Source organism: Canis lupus, chromosome 4, assembly GCF_003254725.2.
Source record: "Canis lupus dingo isolate Sandy chromosome 4, ASM325472v2, whole genome shotgun sequence".
NCBI lineage: Eukaryota > Metazoa > Chordata > Mammalia > Carnivora > Canidae > Canis > Canis lupus.
The window spans coordinates 20,398,525-20,420,701 of NC_064246.1; the positions used below are offsets into that span (position 1 = coordinate 20,398,525).

A 22,177-nucleotide genomic window follows, 5' to 3' on the forward strand; every position below is an offset into this window, starting at 1 on the left:
TTCTGATTTAACGGAATCAAGGCACTGTAGAGGTTAGTGTTTACTTGATGTGCCTTTAGAAAAATGTTGAATTCAGTCTTCTCAGAAGGAAGCCTGGTTCTCAAATTCAGGGCATGTCACAAAGTGCCATCTGTTTCTATTCTCACTCTTTCATCCTACACAGCGGGTTAGGGCAAGGTGTGGCATGTATAGGATTGGTGGTGGTACACGAGTTGATTTAGATATGCATTTAGACACTAAGCATTTTTTAAAAGATTTATTTATTTGAGAGAAAGAGAGCAGGGGGAGGGACAGAGGGAAAAGGGAGAAGTAAAGAAGCAGACTCCGAGCTCAGCTCAGAGCCTGACTCAAGGCTTGATCTCACAACCCTGAGATCATGACCTGAGCCGAGACCAAGAGTCAGGCGCCAACGGACTGAGCTTCCCAGGCACCCCAAGCATTTTTTAAATGGTGTAAGGTATACCTTTTGTTACAGCAAATGGTACTGATTTTCCACTTAAAGTAGGGACATAAAGTTTCCTTAGTAATGATTTTAATACAGTTGATTTTAAGATAAATGTTATTATATATGTGGATAAGTCCCAAATCCCAAAGGCAACCAAATGATTGATGTTTAGGAAACAATGTTTAGGTGTAGAGTTTCTGAGACACTAACTTTCTGACTTCCCTAAACAGTAAGGAGCCCCCTGGTGGGTTTGGTGTTGCAGAAGCTTCCCTGGGGTGGAATATTGTGTTACATGCTCATTTTCAAGTTGATACTTTGTCAGTAGCTGAGATTCCATAACATCTCATTTGTTTATACTTAGACTGTGTAGTTTTGCCTGCCTTTTGGAGCATGGGGGCTGTGGGAGGGCTGGGGCCTTCCTGACCAAGGAAGCAGGACAAGTGAGAGGTAGGGTTTCTCTGGACACCAGTTCATTCTCTGCAGATGCCAATTGGGTGTCCTACCATTTAATTCTGATACTGGAGTTAGTGTCAGACTCCACATGGTCCTACAAGACTGGCCCCACTCTAGATGACAGTTGAAATTATTGGGTTCCCAGGTTACCCATACTTCTAACTTAGCTACAAAATCAGGAGTTCCCACAACCACTTCAGGCTCATTAATTTGCTCAAGTAACTCACAAAACTCAGGAAAGTGCTTTACTTATTTTTATTGGTTTATTACAAAGGATATAACACAGGAACAGCCAAATGGAAGGGATACATAAGGCAAGGTATGGGGGAGAGGGGTTCAGAGCTTCCTGCCCTCTCCAGGACCTTGGTCTAATCGTTAACTGGAAAGCTCTCCCAACTTTGTTTTCATGGAGGTTTTATTATATGGACATGATTAAATCATCATTTAAAAATTTTTTATTAAGTAATCTCTACACCCAACATGGGGCTCAAACTTATAACCCAAGATCAAGAGTCACACATTCCACTGGCTGAGCCAGCCAGCTGCCCCATGATTTATTAAATTTTTTGCTATTGGTAATGAGTGTAATCTTCAGTCCCTCACCCAGCCCTAGAGGTTGGGGAGTGGAGCTGAAACTTCCAAGCTTCTTCTACTCAAGGCTTGTTCTGGCAACCATCCTGAGGCTATCTAAAAGGGCCTAGTAGTCACTCTTATCACTCAGGAAATTCCAAGGGTCTTAGGAAGCAGGAACTGTGCCAAGAACTGGGGATAGAGACCAAATATCATTCCATGATAGATAAGGGGAAACACACAAAGTTAAAACACCACTCCATCCTTCAAAAAGAATGGGAGGAAGAGGGAGCCCCAATATTCTAGAGAGTTTACTCCAAGAACAAAATGAATGGTGGGTCTTAACTCACTTTCTAATACAATTGTCATCTAATTGTGGCAGTAAAAAGTCATTAAAATTTAACATATTTTCTTTTTAATTATGATAGTCACAGAGAGAGAGAGAGAGAGAGAGGCAGAGACATAGGCAGAGGGAGAAGCAGGCTCCACACAGGGAGCCTGACGTGGGATTCGATCCAGGGTCTCCAGGATCGCGCCCTGGGCCAAAGGCAGGCGCTAAACCGCTGCGCCACCCAGGGATCCCTAAAATTTAACATCTTTTGACTAGAGTATTGTTGGGTTTTTAATACTCATCTTTATTAATTTTATTTGGAATGCACACCTGAGTTGTCCTGGATCAGAAACAGTTTATTCTTTCATCACTTTAAATATGTCGTACACTGAAAAAATAAGTATATTATACACTGCCTTCTGGCCTCTATTGTTTTTGGTGAGAAGTCAGCTGTTAATCTACCTGGGTCTCCTTTGTATGTGAGGAGTTGTTTTACTCTTGCTGCTTTCAAGATTTTCTTCTTATCTTTGGCATTCAGTGTTTTCATTCCAATGTGTCCATGTGTAGCACTATCCTACTTGAAGTTCTTTGAGCTTCTTGGATATATAGATTGGTTTTCGGCAAATCTGAGATTTCTATTATCTCTTCATATATTTCTTCTGCTCCCTTCTCTTTCTCCTACCCTTGTTGTATTCCTCCTTACACATAGATTGGTACGCCTAAAGGAGTCTTGCATTTCTCTGAGGCTCTTTTCATTTTTCTTCATTCTGTTTTCTGTCCTTTGGCTTGCTTGTATAATCTGTGTTGATCTATCTTCAAGTTCCCTGCAAGTTCAAGTTTACTGTTAAGTCTCCCTCAAATGAATTCTGAAGTTGGGTCATGGTACTTTTCAACTCTAGAATTTTTTTTAATTTATGATAGTCACACAGAGAGAGAGAGAGAGAGAGAGAAAGGCAGAGACACAGGCAGAGGAGAAGCAGGCTCCATGCACCGGGAGCCCGACGTGTGATTCGATCCCGGGTCTCCAGGATCGCGCCCTGGGCCAAAGGCAGGCGCAAACCACTGCGCCACCCAGGGATCCCTCAACTCCAGAATTTTCATTTAGTTTTGATAGTTTCTCTTCATCGATATTCTCTCTTTGGTGAGACATTGTTTTCATATGTTACTTCGTTAAGCATGGTTTCCTTTAGTTCCTAGGACAGATTATGGCTACTTTGAAATCTACATCTGACATCTGGTCCCTTTTGTAGGCATTTCTGTTGCCTGATTTTCCCCCTGCAGGTGGGCCACAGGTTCCTGGTTCTTTGCAGGTCTTATGTTGAAAACTGGACCTTTCAGGTGATCTATTATAGCATCTCTGGGTGCAGATTCCTCTTTCCCCTCTCTGGAACTTGTATTTGATTTTGTGGCTTGACTAGGTAGGCTAGGTTAGTGATGGGTTTCCCCTACAGCAGGAACCCTTTGCTGTTACTTCTCGTAGAGTGCAGTCCTGGTCAAGCACAAGGTACCCAGGGCTGCCAGTGGTTTTAGCTCTTTGGGGCCCTTTGTCTCTTTCCTGGATTCTTTGGTTAAGATGTCTGCTTTATTGGTGTCCCACCACTCTTATCAGTAATAGATGTTTCTTCATTTGGCATATGCTCTTAGAATTTCCAGAGACTTCGTTTTTTATGGTTTCTACCAGCTTTGTTTTGCTAGGTATGGTCCAAAGTGACATCCTGAAGTGGATTAGTTATTACTTACATAACTACATAGGTCCTCAGGCAACACCATGAGCAACAGTTGGGGAAACCTCCCACGCAAGTGGCTAGAATTCCATAGAATCAGTTTTCTGTTTTTCCACAGAAGGACAGTTGCCTCTCCTTTCCCTCTCAAAAGGAGAAAAAAACTTTGCTACTTGGGAGACATAGTGAAAAGCATTCTGGGTTCTCTAACCTTTTGCAATGTATACATCTCTCTGAGGTCAGAAAAGCTCCAGCTTCTTGACCTCTAAGGTTACGGGTCTCATTTCCTTTGAAATATAAACACATACCTCCAGAATTAGGTGACTCTCTCCGGACCACTCTACTTCTGCAGTTGAAAATTAATTTTCCAAGATGTGGCTCTTAGCCCAGGATCCCATGTTTTTAGCAAATTTATTCAGAAAACCCCAACTGTGCAGGAACAGAAAACTTTTCTACCAAGTGATTCTACCTATTGTGTTTCTCCATAGTTGACTACTGATAAATTTTTCCATAATATGCCACTCCTCTGGTCATTTTAATTTTGTTCTGACCAGCAGGCGATAGGACCAAATTCATGGGGCTTGTTGCAAATGACTCTTACCTAGCTATTGCCTGCAGAACTCCAAGGGCAGGACAAGGGCATTCCCATTGCAGTGGTCTTAGCCTCAGCCTCCAGGGCTCCTTCTGGTTGTAGTCAATTGAACAAATCTCATTTACCATCAAGGTCTACCTGAGAATGGCTGGTAGTGTCCTCAGATTCCTGAATTAACCTTGCCTACCTGGCCTGAGGCATAGGATAGGGCCAGTTTCAGCTGGATGTATTAATGCTTTGTGTGGACTTTGCTTTGGCCTGCAAGAAGAAAATCTGGAACAAATTCTGCCATCCATATAACTGGCCCCTGTGAGTTAAAGCTGACCTGAGTGTCTTTGAGGCTGAGGCAGGGCCATGAATCATCACTTCCAGCAAAAAAGTGAGGAATAAATTTCATACCCCCTATCTAATGGAATAGCTTATTGTAGGTCAGCTGCCTTCAGAACACATGTCTGAGGGTTATACTTGGTCTACCTGGGATGTTTCTATAAACCCTTAGAATATATCTGATAACCCCCTCTAGGTGTAGGTCAATGTTTTTTCTTTTTTCTTTAAGATTATTTATTTGAGGGATCCCTGGGTGGCGCAGTGGTTTGGCGCCTGCCTTTGGCCCAGGGCGCGATCCTGGAGACCCGGAATCGAATCCCATGTCGGTCTCCCGGTGCATGGAGCCTGCTTCTCTCTCTGCCTGTGTCTCTGCCTCTCTCTCTCTCTCTCTCTCTGTTTGTGACTATCATAAAAAAAAAAAAAAAAAAAGATTATTTATTTGAGAGAGAGCATGAGAGACAGCACGAACAGGGGGGAGGGCCAGAGGGAGAAGCAGACTCTCCACTGAGCCGGGAGCCCAATGGATGTGCAACTCGATCTCTGGACCCTGGGATTATGACACCAGCCAGAGAGACGCTTAAACAACTGAACCACCCAGGTGCCCCTAGGTTGGTGTTTTCACCAGAGAGAAGTTAATACCTGCCTTTCATAGAGCCCCAGGGGTACACAGGGCATCCCTGGAAACAAAGCATTTACAACTGTTAGGGCTCCCAAGTGGAATGATACATCAGTTAGGCAACATAAATGCACAAGATCCCTTAGGAGGCCTTCCACCAGTTACTAAATTTGGGGGTTCCCCACTTTGGCCCAAAAAACTCCATTCAGTTCCTATTTTCAGACGGAATGACTTCAGGCAATATCAAGCCATCCAGCTTGCTCACGACGCTGGCTCATCTATTTCTGAGGTGCAGAGGACAGCTGGAGTTGTTCTGCGTAGAATATGCAGGAGCTGGGATCATCCCTCCTGTCTGGTCAGCTGTCAGGCAGCAGAAGCATCCTCAGTGGTCAGTTTGAATTTGGAGTGCTGAAGCAGCAAGGTGGGCAGCAGGTCAGGAGAGCAGCATGGAATGTTCTGGGAGCTCCAGGAGCAGATCCTGAAAAACAAATGTCATGAATTCCCCGCCCTTCATCTCCTGGGTCTGAAGTTTTCCCTTCTCTAGGGCCTTGCTCTTGGCTTTCCTTTCACTGTTACTAAATCCGTGTGTCTCATGACTGTAACTTCACGGGTTTTTTTCTGTCATCCTCACCCAGACATTTTGCCCACAAGAGTTAGGTGCAAAAGCGACAAAAAGCCTTTTCACAGAACATTTTCACACAATTCAAACAGACTTAATTATTACTTCTGCATCTCCTGAGACTGTTTTTGGGCAAGCTGATCTGGGATTATTGTTAGGGGAGACAGAAAGCTACATCATATCTGGTCAGGGCAGAATTCTGAATTAAAACATTTCCTGAAATACATCTATATGCCCCACACTTACTGTTCTGACCATGAGACACTGAAAAGCTAGAGAGGATCAGCCCTCCCTGGGGACTGCTGCCTTGAATAATCAAGCCACCTTACTGAGGTGTTGTGCACTAGGAGAAGGTGAGTCAGAGCAGCCGCTGGTTGTTGAGTGACCTCAGCCAGAACCAGAAAAGGCACAAATTGCCCGATCCAAACATCAGAAAGGCCGAATGCAAAAAGCCAACAGCAATGAGATCTCACCAAGAGAGGGCCCAAAGTCCCATCGGATTCAGCTTGCCTGAGCCAGCGGAGAGGACAGAGTCTCGTGATTTGACCTTCCTCTGCCCTGTGGCTTTCCTAGGAACCCCGCCAGGAGAGAGGCAGGCTCCATCAGCAGCGGCCTCATCAGACAACAGCCCATTCCGTGGGCACCTGTGTGTGATCCAGCATTCATGATTTGTTTCCACAGCTCATAGCCCCACAAAAGGTCTTTCAACATTCTCAGAGTTGAGCCCACAGAGCAGGGCTACCACACCTGTTTGCAGTTTAACAGAGCTGAACCCACCCCACTGCCACCACCACCAAAGCCAATGACTTTTCCTTGCTTGGGGCAGCAAGAGGAGATGCTTACCCCTTTCTCATGCAAAGGAGAACTGATGCCCGGCTAGCAGGGCCTTTCTTGCAAGGATTTTTGTAAAAGTGCTTTTTACCTGTCAGTAGTGGAAGTCCCTAGGGTCCCAGTTGACACATTCCATAAATGCGAACATCTGATTTCCACAAGAGCTCATTAACAAGTTTATAAGCTGCTTTTCAGGAAGGTACTGTTTAACATCCATGTCAACAATGTCTGAAGTGTACCTGAATCTGGGAGCTTCTCCCCTTCTCTTGGCATACCACCCATCCTGAGCAAACATCAGAGCGCTCATTTGGTGCAGAGACTTGCTCTGTCTCCCACACCTAGAATCTAGTGAGATTTCAGGCCTCCACATTGATGGGAAGGAGCCAACAGTTTTCTCCCAATTGCCGGGGAACCTCAGGGCTAAGAGACATCCACTCCACTCACAGGTGATAAAAAAACAAGGGCAGCCTTCTCTTTGCAGCCTTCCCTGATGGAGGGAAGAGGTGAGACAATCCCTCTCGAGCACTTAGGACGAGCATATAACATCCAAGTACGTTCAAAGTTTTTACACAAACTCCTAGCAGTTTAAATCATCATTTATGGGGATAAAATCACAGCTGCAGGAAGGGAGGAGCTGTTTCCTCCCTGGTGGGGAATGCAGAAGCGGGGCAAAATGCAGGCTGCAGGGTGAGGTTTGATAACCTGCCTCTCCTTTCTCTGCCTGGCGTGTGCGAGGATGCTCCAGGACTCGCTGTGCCCATGCGTGGAGACTCCACTCTGCATTCCTCAGTATCTCCATTTACACCACTTGCTCCGTGTCGTGTCCTCTCTCCACGTGGTGCATGGACGCCAGCATCCAACAGAGCTGTCAACATTCCAGTCTTCCTGTTCTCCGGCCCTGTAAAGGAACTAGTGCAGTGCCTCTTGAGACAGGAAAGTCAGCTGGGGTCGCAGGGAAACTAAGGAGCAGAAGAGAGCTGGGAAGGGTCTCCAAAGTGGTAATCCAGACCCCTTCCCTGCAGTGTGGACTCGACACCCAGAGGTCTGAGGTCCTCTCAGACTTGGGAGCCTATTCTCTCTCCTCACCTGTAGGAGAGCGACACAAGCTCCTCCTGTCCCACTTGAAACCCACCTCTAAGGACTTCTGGGTCCCACCCAGAGCACAGAGCAAAATCCTAATCTGGGTTTTTCCAAGGCTATCTCCTGATCCCGGACTAATAAATTGCTCAGTCTTTTTCAACAGAGCTGCTAATTCCTGTGGATATCCTTCAAATCCTACTAACCTGCTTGAGGGCTCTGTCGGTCTCTTCCAGTAAGCCATGTGACATATTAGGATACCGTCATCTTTGCTGCCATAACCATTGGGCTTTTATTTTAGTTTATTTTTTAAAGATTTTATTTTTATTTATTTATTTGAGAGAGAGAGAGAGAGAGAGAGAGAGGCAGAGGCACGCAGAGGGAGAAGCAGGCTCCATGCAGGGAGCCCAATGTGGGACTCCAGGGTCATGCCCTGGGCCAAAGGCAGCACTAAACCACTGAGTCGCCTGGGCCACCCCCATTGGGCTTTTAATAAGCATCTTTATTAATTTTATTCTGAATGCACATGAAAGACAAACTACACAAAAATAAAAAATATTTTTACGTAAATAATTGTAATGGTACCATCATCACCCCCACCCCCATGCTCCAGTGCTTAGGGCAATATGATGAAAGCCAGATGGAAAAATCTCCAGCATAGATGCTTAGACACTCCATAGGTGGAGGGATGGAGAAAAGGGGATTTTCCTTGCTTGTATACAGGAGAAAGATGCAACTGCTTCTTTATCCTCCCCCAGCGGGAAGAAAAACCTTTGTTGCTTGGAGACAGGATGGAAAAGATTCTGGGTTCTCCCTCTGACTTTTTGGAGTATAAACACATCTCTGCAGGAACCAGAGCAAACCTTGGTGGCTCCAGTTTTTATGACCTAGAACTGTTTCCAAGGTCATGGGCCTCATTTGCCCTTAAAATGTAAACACACCTTCAGAGTTAGTTAAATCTCTCTAGGGTTCTCTCGCTATATAGTTATAAATTAACTTAGCTGAGGATCCCAAGATTTCAGCAACACTTATCTAGAAAGCTCCAGCTCTTCAAGATTCTGCTTCTCTTGCTAACAGCTCCATTGTTCCACGTTAGAAGCGGGATGGATGCAGGATTCTCATGACCCAGAGGTCTGTGCTGTTCCAGGAACTTCCACAAGAATTGTCCTTGGTGTCCTACACCTGAGTTTCAGCACCATACATTGGGCTGCCAGGCAAAAACATGAGGTGACCCTGGAAAGGGAGGGGTGGCCTGAGTAAGAGAGTTGGTGAAGTGAGCAGTGTGTTGGTAGCAGAAATACTGTCCGCACAGCCCTTGGAGGAGGGGATCTTTCATAAGTAAAAAGAGAATGTCAGTCTTAAGTCTTCGAGACAGGAAAAAGAAGGGGCTAGGAAGTAGTGTATTTAAAAGATTATGTTGGGGGATCCCTGGGTGGCGCAGCGGTTTGGCGCCTGCCTTTGGCCCAGGGCACGATCCTGGAGACCCGGGATCGAATCCCACATCGGGCTCCCAGTGCATGGAGCCTGCTTCTCCCTCTGCCTGTGTCTCTGCCTCTCTCTCTCTCTCTCTCTCTCTCTCTCTGTGACTATCATAAATACATAAAAAAAAAATAAAAAATAAAAGATATGTTGGGGGCACTTGGGTGGCTCAGTTGGTTAAGCATCCAACTCTATCTTAGGTCTTGACATCAGGGCTGTGAGTTCAAGCCCCATGTTGAGCTTTATTAAAATAATAAAAGATATGTTGGAGCCCCTTTTCTAGGCTGAAACCCAAGAGAGTGAAGAGAAGAGTGCATTTGCTTTGAGTGGGGTAGGGAAACCATATCTGTGTGGAAGGCAAGGGGGAGGGGGGGGGATGGGCCCCTAGCAGTTTCTGCCTGGACACACAACATGATGTGCATGAACCCACTCTCTTTCTCCCAGCATGTAACCTGAAAAAACATCTGGCTGCCTTGGGTCAGAGCTGCAGTAATAGATGGCTTAGTGTGAAGTAGGGGGTTGGCTCCTTGAAGCAATGGTTATATGACCCCACATAGGAAGATTAGAATCACTGATATGAAGCAAGACCTACAGCTTCTTTCAAGATTTCTCAGGGTGGTGCACCTTCATTTCATTTCTAAGGCAGTGACCTTGTGAAAATATACTAAAGGTGCAGTCACATCTGCCCAGATGTAATGTGAAGACTTCTGGGCCAAATCAAAGGAATCCACAATCTTAAAACCGAAAAGTTTGTATCTTTAAAGTTCTCTAGCAGCCTAGAAGTGCTTCTCAGTAAAACTACATTTATATGAATTGTATCCCTGGAGTGGCTTTTATCTTTTATAAGTTAATATTTCAGGAGGCCAAAAAAAATCTGTAATCAAGTTGAAAGCAGCTGGAGCACAGCAGTCTGGGAGAAGTGAAAGAGACCATTGAGGCAGAAACTCAGTGATGCTTTCCAGATTGGGGCAGGAGCAGTTTCCAGGTGGAAGTGAGGGTGGCTGAGCGGGCTGAGCCACCCTGCTGCGGGGGACTGGGCAAGCACCTGTGGCCATGGATAATCCTCCCTGGATTCTGGGGCAGGTCCTGTTCATTTCTCTGGATCACCTGACCCCCATCCTCCATCAACAGGAAAGGTGCAGGGAAGGTTACAATTTTTGTGATTCTTTTGGTAAAGTACACGTGTGTGAGCGCATGCATGTGTGTATAGTCTGGGATAAAAGGCAACACTAATTGTGTGTCTCATGATGTAAAGTAGAGCCCTCTCGCAGCTCCTGTCACCACACGTCCTAGTCCTCATCGGAGCAGGAGGCCTCTGCTGGGCTTAATCCACCTCGGTACAGACCCAGCTGTAGAGATGGGGGGTTAGGGGGGGTTGGGGGGGTGGGGGGGGTGGATCCAGGCTCTTTCAGGACCAAAGGCAACTTTCTTCAACAAATGGTAGGGTTTACCTCCTCCTGAAGCAGAAATGGTGTTATTCATTATTTGCCTCTTTAAATGCGTAGTTAATCTTACATCGATGGGAACGGTGATACTGACTTATTGGCTCCATTTCACAAGACTTCCTTTCAGGAGAGATTGAAAGGCATCCCGTTCTCAGGGCTGTAACCGTAGATACCCATTCGGAGCACCAGCTGTACCGCTGTGATAGTTCTTATCTTTCCCTCTGTTATTTCTATGTGCAAGAAGGAAATCCTTCCCATCCCGAGGAGAGTGCCTATTGTAGCCTTCTTAGAACAGATGTCCCCAGGCAGTTAAAAATTAGCCATGTCAGCTAAAGTTTCTGCTTCTCATTCTTCTCATGGCACATCCCAGACTTGGCGCGATTAGAGTAAAGGGGCAGAAGCCCCGACACCTTTTCTGAATACCCACCGCTGTGGCCTTCTAGCTTCACAGCATTTAAGCTGCTAAAATAAAGTCCAGCTGCTGGAGAATCCAGAAGCTTTATTCCGGCCCTCGGCAGGGCAAACACTCCCCACTGCAGAGAATATGAGGAGGAAACACATATCAGAGACCTTGACTAAGTAGTTTGGCTGGAGATGTGTTTTGTTGTGGATTACAGAAAACACTCGAACAATGGCATGAACAAATGAGGGGTAGATTTGTCTCATGACAAGAGGTTTGGAGGTTGGCAGGCTGGGCCTGGGATAGGGACTCAGCAAGGCTACCATACATCTGGGCTTTTTCTCTCTTCTGCTCTGCCTTCCTTAAAGAGTGGTCTTTTGCCATCATGTTTGTCACCTAATGGTCACAAGGTGGCTGCATCCTCTTCAAGATCCAGGCTGGAAAAAAGAGTTAAAAATGAAAGGAAACAAGATGAAGGCAGGGTCTTTTCCTGGTGAAGTCGCTTCTAGCAGTGGCAGCTGCCTGCCTTATCTCGGACCGCAGTGATGTCCCGGTTCCATGGGTTTCAAGAGCAGTTGGGAAATCGAGTAATTTTCCTACCCCTGCACTGGAGGAAGGCCAGGAAAAAGATGATCGGGAATGTGTGTTGAATGTGTCAACCTACAATATCTGCCACAAGGCGTCACAGTAAAATATTCCCAAATAGAACAAAGCAAGGCTAGCCATAGGCTTGACCAACACGAATTGTTTCCTCTCAAGTGGGGAGAACGTCATGGGCATAACTGGTGTCTGGTCACATAGGCTATGGGGGTTGGGAAAAGAAAAGTCCTGAATGGCTGAGAAACCCATTCATGTGCAGAACCAGTGCCCTACAAGAAAAACTCCAAGTACCAATAACAACATGGAACCAGGGGTGATCAAGTTTCATATTCCTCCTTTGAGAAGAAAAGTTAAAGACTATTAATGTCGCTAGGAGAGCAGGTGTGTGTCAGATATTATCCCAGGTTCTTTGGCATGTTTTCCAACAACAACCTTTGAGTCAGATATTGTTATTTGTGTTGGACAGTCGATGTCACTAATGAACGCTTGAAGAAGGCACAGTCAGTAAGTGGATTTGGAAGATGTGAGCCCCAGGTCAGGCTGACCAGTTGCAGGGGCTCCCTTTTTCATCCCATGCTGCCTTCGGTACCCCAAGGCCCCAGAACAACACGTCTGGCTCTTCTTACTCATGGTGATCCTGCCTGGTTATCCACAAACTTCTGAGAGTGGCATTCAGAAGGGGGACCAGGAAGACCGAGTCCCAGTCCTGCCCATTGCAGCGCTCCGTTGGGTTATGATTGCCTCCAACCACTGCTCTTCTATTAGAATCAGAGCCCCTTGAAGGCAAAGACTGTGTTCTGTTCACAGTTGTTTCCCCAGGAACTGGCATATAGTAGGTACTCAATAAATATTTGTGGGATAAGAAATAATAGAAGGACTGTTATAATAAGCTATTATAATATTGCTGTACTATGAGTACTAATGCTATGCCACAGTAGCTGCTCATTCAAGTTTTCATAAGTGGTCCCTGTGGGAAGGAGAACTCCAGCTGATGGGCTCAGAGAATAGTCCAGGGGAGAGTCAAGTCAGCATTTGAGCCAGTCTTCATGATGGGAAACACCGGCAGGGGGAGGAGTGCTTTAGATGGAGGAGACAAGGATGAGGTCTCCCAGATGAGAGAACAGACTATGCAGAGAGAGAGGCCAGTTTGGAAGGAGAGGAGTCACAGCTGATAGGTAATACCAGGTTTGGGAGAAAGAAGATTGTGGCCAAGTATGACTGAGAAACATCGGGTTAGATAAACTAAATTATCCATTACAGTTCTCAGAGCCATTAACAATGCAGGCAGTGTTTCTCAAACATTCGGCCTTGGGACCCTCTTCTTGCAGAGCATTCCGTGGAATGAGTTCTCCACAGACCACATCTTGGGAAACACTGATCTAGCTCAGCCCCACATGTTTAGACAAGGAAAACTGAAACTCAGAGAAGAGAGGTGGTTTCTCGGAGCCACATAGCAGAACCTGGATTGAAACCCCAATCAGGTCCCTTGACCCCCAGGATAATGCTCGTTTATAACGTGAAGACTAGGGACATAAAGGACAGCTTCTTCATCATACGGAAATTTTGTTATTCAAACAACAGCCTTGAGGCTACACCCCCCCCCGCCCCTTTTTTGCACAGTGGTATTCAATGGTATTTTATTTCATCACCATGTCTCCGAGCTGCCAGTCACAGTCATTACACGTGTGGCCCCCAGAATCTTGGGAAGAAAGTTCACCTTAAATTGAATCAGTCCCAGGTTGGCCTTGAGGGCAAAGAAAAGATACTTTCCTGCACAGCCATTTTTGGGGAGATACAAGACTGCTGCAGTTTACAACCTGTGCCTCTGTCCTCAGCTGTTCCTTGCCCCCGACCCTTGTATCTAGGGTGGTAGGCAGAATGGTGCCCCAAGATGTCCCCGTCCAAATCCTGGACCCTGTGAATATGTTACCTTACATGGCAAAAAGGACTTTGCGGATGTGATTATGTTACAGACTTTAGGAAGATTATCCTGGATTATCTGGGTGGGCCCAATCTAATCACATGAGCCCTTAAAAGCAGAGAACTTTATCTGACTGGAACGGAAGTGAAGCAACAGAAGGGCAAGTCAGAGAGAATGGCAGTGTGAAAAAGACTCCACGCTGTCTTTGAAGATGAAGGGGACAACAGGACAAATACAGGTGGCTTTAAATGGCTGAGGAAGGGGTCCCTTCTAATAGCCACCAGGGGAACCAGGCCCTGAGTCCTACGACCCACAAGAAACTGAATTCTGCCAGAAATCTGAATGAGATTGGAAGCAGACTGCTCCCCTAGAGCCTCTGATTAGAGCCCCAGCCACGGGACCGGAGCAGAGGACTGAGTGGAGCCCCCCCCACCCCCGGATTTCTAATGTATAGACTGTGAGATAATAAATTTGTGTTGTTTTAAGCCACTGCATTTATGGTAATTAATTTTGACAGCCTTAGAAAACTGACACCGCTGGGGTAAAATCATTAACATATCCAAAGTGGAGGCCTGAAGGGAAGAGAGGTTAGGAAAGGGCACCATGGGGCCTGGAGGGCTTTAGAGGCTGAAGTACTGAGTTTTAGCATCTTTAAAAAAGAAAAACAGCTGGTTTGAGTCATGCACATTCTTTCCTCCCAGCCAGGAGCCCCTGTATCTTTAGCCACAATGAGGGTGGCGGTCAAGGGGGGGAAGGGTGCTACAGGCCAAAGGGCTCCCCGAAGTCGGGCTACCTCTGTGTCTTTTCTACATCCCATGTTGTGTCTGACAGCTGAATTGTGGGGTCCCGGTGTCAAATGGCCCAGAGCCTCTGCAATTTAATTGATAGTGGCTATTTGTGGATCGATCACTTGAGAAGAAAGGGGCTGTTAATTTACTAATCCTGACAGGTCGAAGTATTAGGGAAGGGAGCACTAAGAACCCCTGTTGGAATGGCCCAGCCTTCTGAGGGAACCCTTTAGCTCTTCAACAGAGGGCATGTCCCAGGAGGGGAGGTATGTGCCTAGGAGTTTAAAATAAATACCACCGCCCTTGAGAAAGAATTCCAGCTTCCATGGGAGATAACCCAACCACCCTTAGATCTACAGCCAGTTTCTGAGTCTTCGTCCTCTTTTTGTTTCTAAATGTGGAGGAAAGTGTTTGCAATCTTTTATTTTGCTAAAATAAAAGAGAGACATGGAGAGGGGCTTGGTTTTGCTGGCCTGAAACCTTTCTTTTTGTTCCAATTTCATTTGATTTTCTGAACACAATAGGTCTAATTAATTTAAAGCCATGGAAATTTGTGCACAGCATCTGATCTCTGATGAGATACACATGGTTACATAATACTTGCATTTTTAAAAGTACAGGATTAATTTTAATGTTAAAGAAATCTGGAAATTCTGTCTTGGATAAAAGTGCAGTTTAAAAATCAGGGAAACTTCTTGGATTACTTAGAACAAAACATCTTTTTTTTTTTTTATTAAACTCGAGTGTATCTGCAGGCTGTTTTATTCATGCTCTATTGTCATCTCTAATGCACATAGAAGATACCTTTCCCACAGTGTGATTCAGTACAGGCGCCTAAAAAGATGGTCTCAGATTTCATGTGTCCGGGGTAATTAGCTGAGTTTGAGCGGCTCAGTTAAACCATTGAAAGTCAATAATGCATGAATTTCTGGCAGACTGCCTAGCACTGAGTCCATAAACTTGTATAGGGACTCAACATTTTTATTGTAGAGAGAATTTTGTGTCTTAAATATGAAATAAGTAGTGTTAGGATTACTTTTGCCTAGCATATAATTTTATGGCAAATTCATATATTAGTATGATACAAAAAAAGTCTTGATGTGAGTGCTTTCCAAATTTGCAAAGAAGTCCTCCCTCTTTTTGCATATTTGGTAGCACAGGCTCTTGGGAACCTTGAAATCGAATTCAAGTACCCTGAATAAAAAAAAATGTCAGAATCTAGATCCCACGTGGAGGCCCTCTTAGAATTTGTTTAGGCATCTTAAAAGCATAAGATAAATGTTAATATTGGATAGTATTTAACTTTTTCCCTCTAAAGGTACAGGGTTTTTTTTTTTTTAAGGTCTAATTTTTACATAAAACTTTAATTTTGTCCCTCAGTAAAAAAGTTTTTCCTCAGAAATTTTCTCGGTGGACAAAGCAAACACAGGATTGGGCCAGGAAGACTGTCACTTGATTTTGGTTCTGACTTTCTCACTTGGGAGGCCTGGGATCACATGCCTTCTTCACATCTGGCTCTTTCCTCCAAAATGGTCAGGATGCTAAATCTCTCCTTCACTTTCAAGATGTGAAAGAGTTTGTTGTTTGAGCCCAGGTATCTATGCCCTTGCGCTAGACCTTCACTCAGGGCTCTGGGACTGACACATTTCTGTTGGCTTGTGCTCCCCACACCCACTATTCCTGGGAAAATAATCTTGCTGGCCCGGCCACTATGCTGACACCAGTCTCGCGTTGATCAGCTTGTTTAATTTTGTGGAAGCTTCTAATTGATGATCTGTAACTGGCAGATTTAGGAGTCCAGTGTCCTTGGTTGAAGATTTTTCCAGTACCACAATTTTGGGGGACAATTTGTTTAGTCCAGCAGCTTTCTGGTGAAAGGCAGCCTGGTTGTGCCCATATTTGTCATGAACGTACATTTGGATGTTTCACACTAGGGTATGAATATTTGTGCCTCATGAATTGGTCAGGAAATGGCTCTTTTAGCCATTTTTCTTCAGAGATGGAAAACTGTCAAGATAGGGTATTCTTCTAGAGGCCTTCCACCAGAGGCATATGGAGGAGGCCTTTGGGTCCTGACAAAGCAGTCACCTCCTTTTCCTCAGAGCTTTGATGAGGACTTTTTTTTTAAAAAAAGATTTTATTTATTTATTTATTCATGAGAGACACAGACTGAGAGAGAGGCAGAGGCGCAGGCAGAGGGAGAAGCAGGCTCCATGCAGGGAGCCCGATGTGGGACTCGATCCCAGGACTCCAGGATCATGCCCTGGGCTGAAGGCAGGTGCTAAACTGCTGAGCCACCCAGGGATCCCATCAACAATCTTTGACAGTTCAGAACTCCATACTTTCACTTGCTGATTGGGCGGCTACATACTACACACATTTAATTTGCCTTGTGCTGTTTTTTCTTCTTCAAAAGTGCATTTTAAAATAATACTTGTTTTAAAACTCATCAAAAAATTTAAAAAATTTAAATACCAACTAAATCCTTTGGGAGTGTAGCAAGGTAGCAACAAAATTATTCTTTGCAGAAAAGATGGCATTAAATGTAGTAGGCACCAATATATATGGTTGTACTTTGTCAGCATTTTTGTCAGACCAGTCTTTCAGGCCAAATGCTTTTCCCATTTCTGCAGCACCCAAGAGTACAAGACTGTATAAACAGAGAGGACTGTTTACTCTGGCACAGGGCCTCTCCTAGCCTTCTGGTCCCTGCAACAGGTCAAGGGGCAAAGGTCCATGGCAGGCCTGTGCTGAAGGGTGCTCTTCAATTACTCCATAGTAATGGAGGATAAAGCCAAAGGACTGGCTTTCACTTGCTGTGAAATCTGCTTACATCTATAAATGGGATATTCTACACAGAAAGTTGATTTTTGGTGGAAAACTCTATTAAGGGTTATTGCATTCTAAAAATCCAAATGCGAAAGTTACTGAAACAAAAAAGATGGCTAGAGCATGAAAGTGATTCCTGAGTCTATCACAAATGTCCCTGCGCAGGGTTCGCTCCGCTCGCCTGCACACACAAAAAACACCCTTGATGATTTATGCACCTGAAGACGTCTCTAAGCAACGGCTGCTGCTAAGGAAATGTACTGAAAAACTTTCTCCAGGCTTTGTTTGGAGGGAGCGCCAAACCAGAGGTTAAATACATTTTAACAAGTTCTCTGAAATGCAACGGACATATCATTGTATTAATTTGAAGGAGAAAAAAAAAAGGCAATTTGGCTTCCTACTTTTTTTATTTTTTATTATTATTACTTTAGATTGTATTTATTTATTCATGAGAGAGAGAGAGAGGCAGAGACACAGGCAGGGAGAAGCAGGCTCTGTGCAGGGAGCCTGATGTGGGACTCGATACCAGGTCTCCAGGATCACACCCTGGGCTGAAGGTGGCACTAAACCGCGGAGCCACCCGGGCTGCCCCTACTTTTTCTTTTAAAGGTTTTATTTATTTATTCATGAGAGACACAGAGAGAGAGGCAGAGACACAGGCAGAGGGAGAAGCAGGTTCGATGCAGGAAAGGCATGGAGGCAGACGCTCAACCGCTGAGCCACCTAGGCACCTCACTTCCTACTTGATAATACCTTTGTTTACTCTTAAAACACTCTTTTGCTATGTCGCAGTGGGAATCACGAATAAATTTTTTAAAAAGATTTATTTATTCATGAGAGACACAGAGAGAGAGGCAGAGACACAGGCAGAGGGAGAAGCAGGCTCCATGCAGGGAGCCCGACGTGGGACTCTGGACTCGATCCTGGGTCTCACAGGATCACGCCCTGGGCCAAAGGCAGGCGCTAAACCGCTGCGCCACCCAGGAATCCCGTGAATAAAGTTTCTGAGTGTGTCTTTGGATTTGGCAGTCAGGATTCTTTATGAGACGTTGTTTAGGATTTTTAGAATGTAAGAAAAAAGTTCTGTTGGTCATGTCTCTGGTTGAAAAGGAGAAGGAAAGTAGGTTCTGAAAAATCTATTTTTAATCTTTTATTTTGAATTGATTTTCGATATATGGGAGATTGCAAAGAAATGTATAGGAACATCCCATGCAGTTCTTCCCACCAGCCCCATGTAAAACCCATTTTGACTATTTTTTCCAAAGAAAAGAAAAGAAAGCTAAAGGGTTGAGCTAAAAAATGGGCGGCTTAGGTCTAGCCCAAAGGCACAGTGGAGACCCGGGTGCTGCACCCCCACGTTTGGTTCAGCTTCCTTGTTTCATTCGCCGAAAAATGGACGGCTACCGGCAGGGGGCGCGGCAAGGGCATGGGACGCGGACACCAGCCACTGTCTCTTTACTTTTAATGCTTCCTCCTTCCCCCATTTCAAAATTCAAAATGACTGGATTTAGGGTTGGGCTGGGGTGAGGCTTGAATGTGGGTTGTGGGGCTGAGCCACACTTCTTAAGTTTTGTTTTGTCCTATCCTTGCCAGGCCTCTAGCCCTTATCTTTCTAGGAGAGGCCTTTCTCCCCCCTTTCTGAATTAAGGACTTCTCATCTGCATGCAGGTAGTGATAATGGCGAAATCAATTTAAAATCATATACAAGAAAAAAAAAAAAACGACTTAGCCCGTTTTGGGGGAGGATGAAGAAAGATCTACGAAAGTTTAAGGTCACTTATTTCAAACTAAGCACATGGAGTTACGTGAAAGAAGCATGGAACTATTTGGGATTGTACTTTAATCCTATATTTTTTTCTGGTTGAGGAGAGAGATGAAAGAGAAGAAAGTAAATCCCGGATGCCGAGGGAAAAAAGGCAAAGAGGGAATGAGGAGAGGCAGAGGCTTATCCTTAGCTTAGAGATAAGACTTTCTAGAAGGATTTTGAGATTCGGGTCATCTAATGTCCCACTTGGACAGTAAGTTTCATAGTACCATCTCTTATCACTGCCCTTTGAAATGTTAATTGACTAGCCAGTCATCCTAGCTTTTCAGAATGCTATAGGTATCCTGGTATCCATCTAGGGGAATAGCCACAAGCACTCAAGAGGAGATCCTAACCTAGGTTGCGACAGCAGTTCTGCTCTGTGTTATGACCTTCTGTGTTCAGAGATGCCCCAGCCTGCCTGATAGAGAAGCTTAAGTACACAGTGAAATAGCCCAATGTTATGTATAATGGCAAACTGCTTATCAGTGTCCTTATGGAAGTCTTCTATCTTCATGCAGATAAAATAAATACTATGGGCCACTCACCAGCTCTGGCTACAGCCCTTCACTCCTTGCCAATGCTCACCACCTGCCTTCCCCCTCAACAACCAGTAAAAGTATTGGCTTCTCCACTATCATTGGGAGAGGCAACTGCAGGGTGTAACCAAGTTTTCTCCATTCTTTGGCTTCCTCTTGACTCTCCAGGCAGCCCCAGGACCATGTTTATTTGTTGAATGGTTAGCTACTTTAGCACTGCCATCATCAACACACGAACCCTCTACCATTCCCAAGCAGACCTCACCTGGGAAGTTGTTAGAAATGCAGAATCATGGGCTCTGCCTCGGGCCTTCTGAATCAGAATCTGTGCATTAGCACAAGCCCCTGGTGATTCTCATGTGCACATTAAAATGTCAGAAGCATCAATGGCTTCCCTGGCTCTCACTCTCTTCTATTCCAGATTGCCACTTCACCTGCCGGAAACCATACTTAAATCATCTTGAGGCTCAGGGTTCCTTCATAATCTGCTAGTATACTCAAAGAACAGCTCCTCAAACCCCATTTCCACTCTTCAGCTCCTCATTCCTGTTTTTTTCTCCTCCCATTCCTATCCCCTCTCTCCCTGCCTTAACTTTGCAGAGGTCAGATGACCTTGCTGTGCTAGAATTTGTTTCCTTCTATGCTTCAGTATGTTTTTGGCCTTCTACCACTCTCTATTCTTTTCTCAGGTCCGGATGCAGTAATATCTTCCTTATTTCTAAGGCACTTCTACTGGCACCTTTTGGGCATTCCTAGTCCCCTCTTCTGGGATCTTGGTGCCTTACTGGTCTTCTCTTTCACAGAATCATGTGCATTGTTTCCACTAAGCCCTTCCTTTTTGCATCCAAATGTGCAGAGATCTTTTAAGAAAATCACAACACACACACACATTCACATTCACTTGATCCTACTCCTGGTTTGTGTTCTATTTCTCCTGTTTCAGAATCAGATTTTTCTGACAAACTGTATAGAACAGTGGTTTATAATTTGGGCAGTTTTGACCCTACCCCCCCACCCTTCTGGGGACATTTGGCGATGTCTGGAAACATGTTTGGTTGTTGCGACTGGTGGAGGTGCTACTGGCATCTAGAAGTGGGTAGAGACCATGGACACTAATAAACATGCTAAAATGCACAGGACAGCCCCGCACAATGAAGAATGATCTGACTAGTCAGGCCATCTTGGATTGCCTTTGGCTTTCTTGGTCATCACACTGAAAATCCTATGCCTCAGGAAACCACTCAGTCCTGGCCGTACTGAGATGCTTGGTCACCTTATATCTGGTCCCAAATGTCAAAAGTGCCAAAGTTAAGAAGCCCTGCTCTAGAACAAGGGGATCTGTTAACTTTACTTTTTTTTTTTTTCTCACCAACTCCCTTCTTTCAACCTGACATTTAGTTTGTGTTCTTTTCTATGAAAACAGTTTTCTTGACACCAATGGTCACCTTCTCATCAAGAAATACAATGGCCTTTTTCCCTCCTCCCTCAACCTTTTTGATCCCTTTCAAACATTTTTGGAGCCTTTTTTTCTCATACTCTTACTTCTCTCCCCCCATTATTGGGCCTTCTCTCTTTTGTGGGTCCTTATTTTCCACTATCTCTTGACTGTAGATAGCCCCATAGTCCAGTGTTTCTTGGCTCTCTTCCTATTTCTTCTACTGAAGAATTTATGCCACTCCTTAACTTCGCATCTCCTCTGTATTAGTTGATTCCCAGATCCCTTTCCTGAGCCTTAGTCTTTTTTTCTTTCTTTTTAAATATTTTATTTATTTATTCATGAGAGACCAGAGAGAGAGAGAGGGGCAGAGATACAGGCAGAGGGAGAAGCAGGCTCCATGCAGGGAGCCCAATGCGGGACTTGATCCCGGGTCTCCAGGATCACGCCCTGGGGTGAAGGCAGGGCCAAACCGCTGAGCCACCTGGGCTGCCCCCTAGTCTTTCATTTCCAAGTAATTGAATGGTTCTCTTGGCTGTTCAGCAGGATCTAAAACTCCTAACATGAGTAGTAGCAGGTTAAGAACACTTATTTAAGATGATGGCAAGAAGCAAAGACAATACAGTTAGCTTATACTTCCAGTCTGTCTTCCATTTTGGTCTGATAGAACATATAAACTCTATCCAAACAGTAACTCTATTCATGCTTTTATATACCCTGTGATTTCCTCCTTCCATGGTTTTGCTCCATGTCTTAATGCTTATGGAAAACATTACTGCCCTTTCTTCAAATCTTCCTAATCATTCCAATCAAGAAAATGTGGAATGATGGAAATACTGGGTTAGGAGTCAGAAGACCTATTTCTGTCTCCCTACTTTCTAACCTTGGGACAATTACTTGAGCTTTCTTTGGCTTTCTATATTTTAAGAAGAATTCCATCCCTGGCTGCTCTGGATAGCTCATATGAAAAAAAATGCCTTGAAAATGTGAATTACCGGGGATCCCTGGGTGGCGCAGCGGTTTAGCGCCTGCCTTTGGCCCAGGGCGCGATCCTGGAGACCCGGGATCGAATCCCACGTCGGGCTCTCGGTGCATGGAGCCTGCTTCTCCCTCTGCCTGTGTCTCTGCCTCTCTCTCTCTCACTGTGTGCCTATCATAAAAAATTAAAAAAAAAAAAAAAGAAAATGTGAATTACCATATAAGCATTGTCCAACCTGAAGTCTGATAGTGCTGTGTGCCTTTCATCTGGAAACTTACTATCTCTTGCATGTAAAGTAGTGACAAATTCTATAAACATCTTAGAAAGTAGGGACCCGAATGTAAACCTTTTTCTTCTATGCTTTCTGTCATTGTTC

General features: G+C 44.8%; 1 protein-coding gene and 1 long non-coding RNA gene across 4 annotated transcripts in view; one reads left to right on the top strand and one right to left on the bottom strand.

The window, feature by feature from the left end:
• Positions 1-22,177, top strand: part of STOX1 (storkhead box 1) — a 51,165-nt gene that overhangs the window by 18,544 nt on the left and 10,444 nt on the right. The gene's annotated exons all lie outside the window — the stretch shown is intronic.
• LOC125754949 (uncharacterized) lies at positions 1,140-21,926 on the bottom strand. The gene is made up of 2 exons (XR_007410136.1): positions 6,597-21,926; positions 1,140-5,533 (listed from the first exon to the last, which is right to left on the bottom strand). It is a non-coding gene; the product is annotated as an uncharacterized LOC125754949 (long non-coding RNA).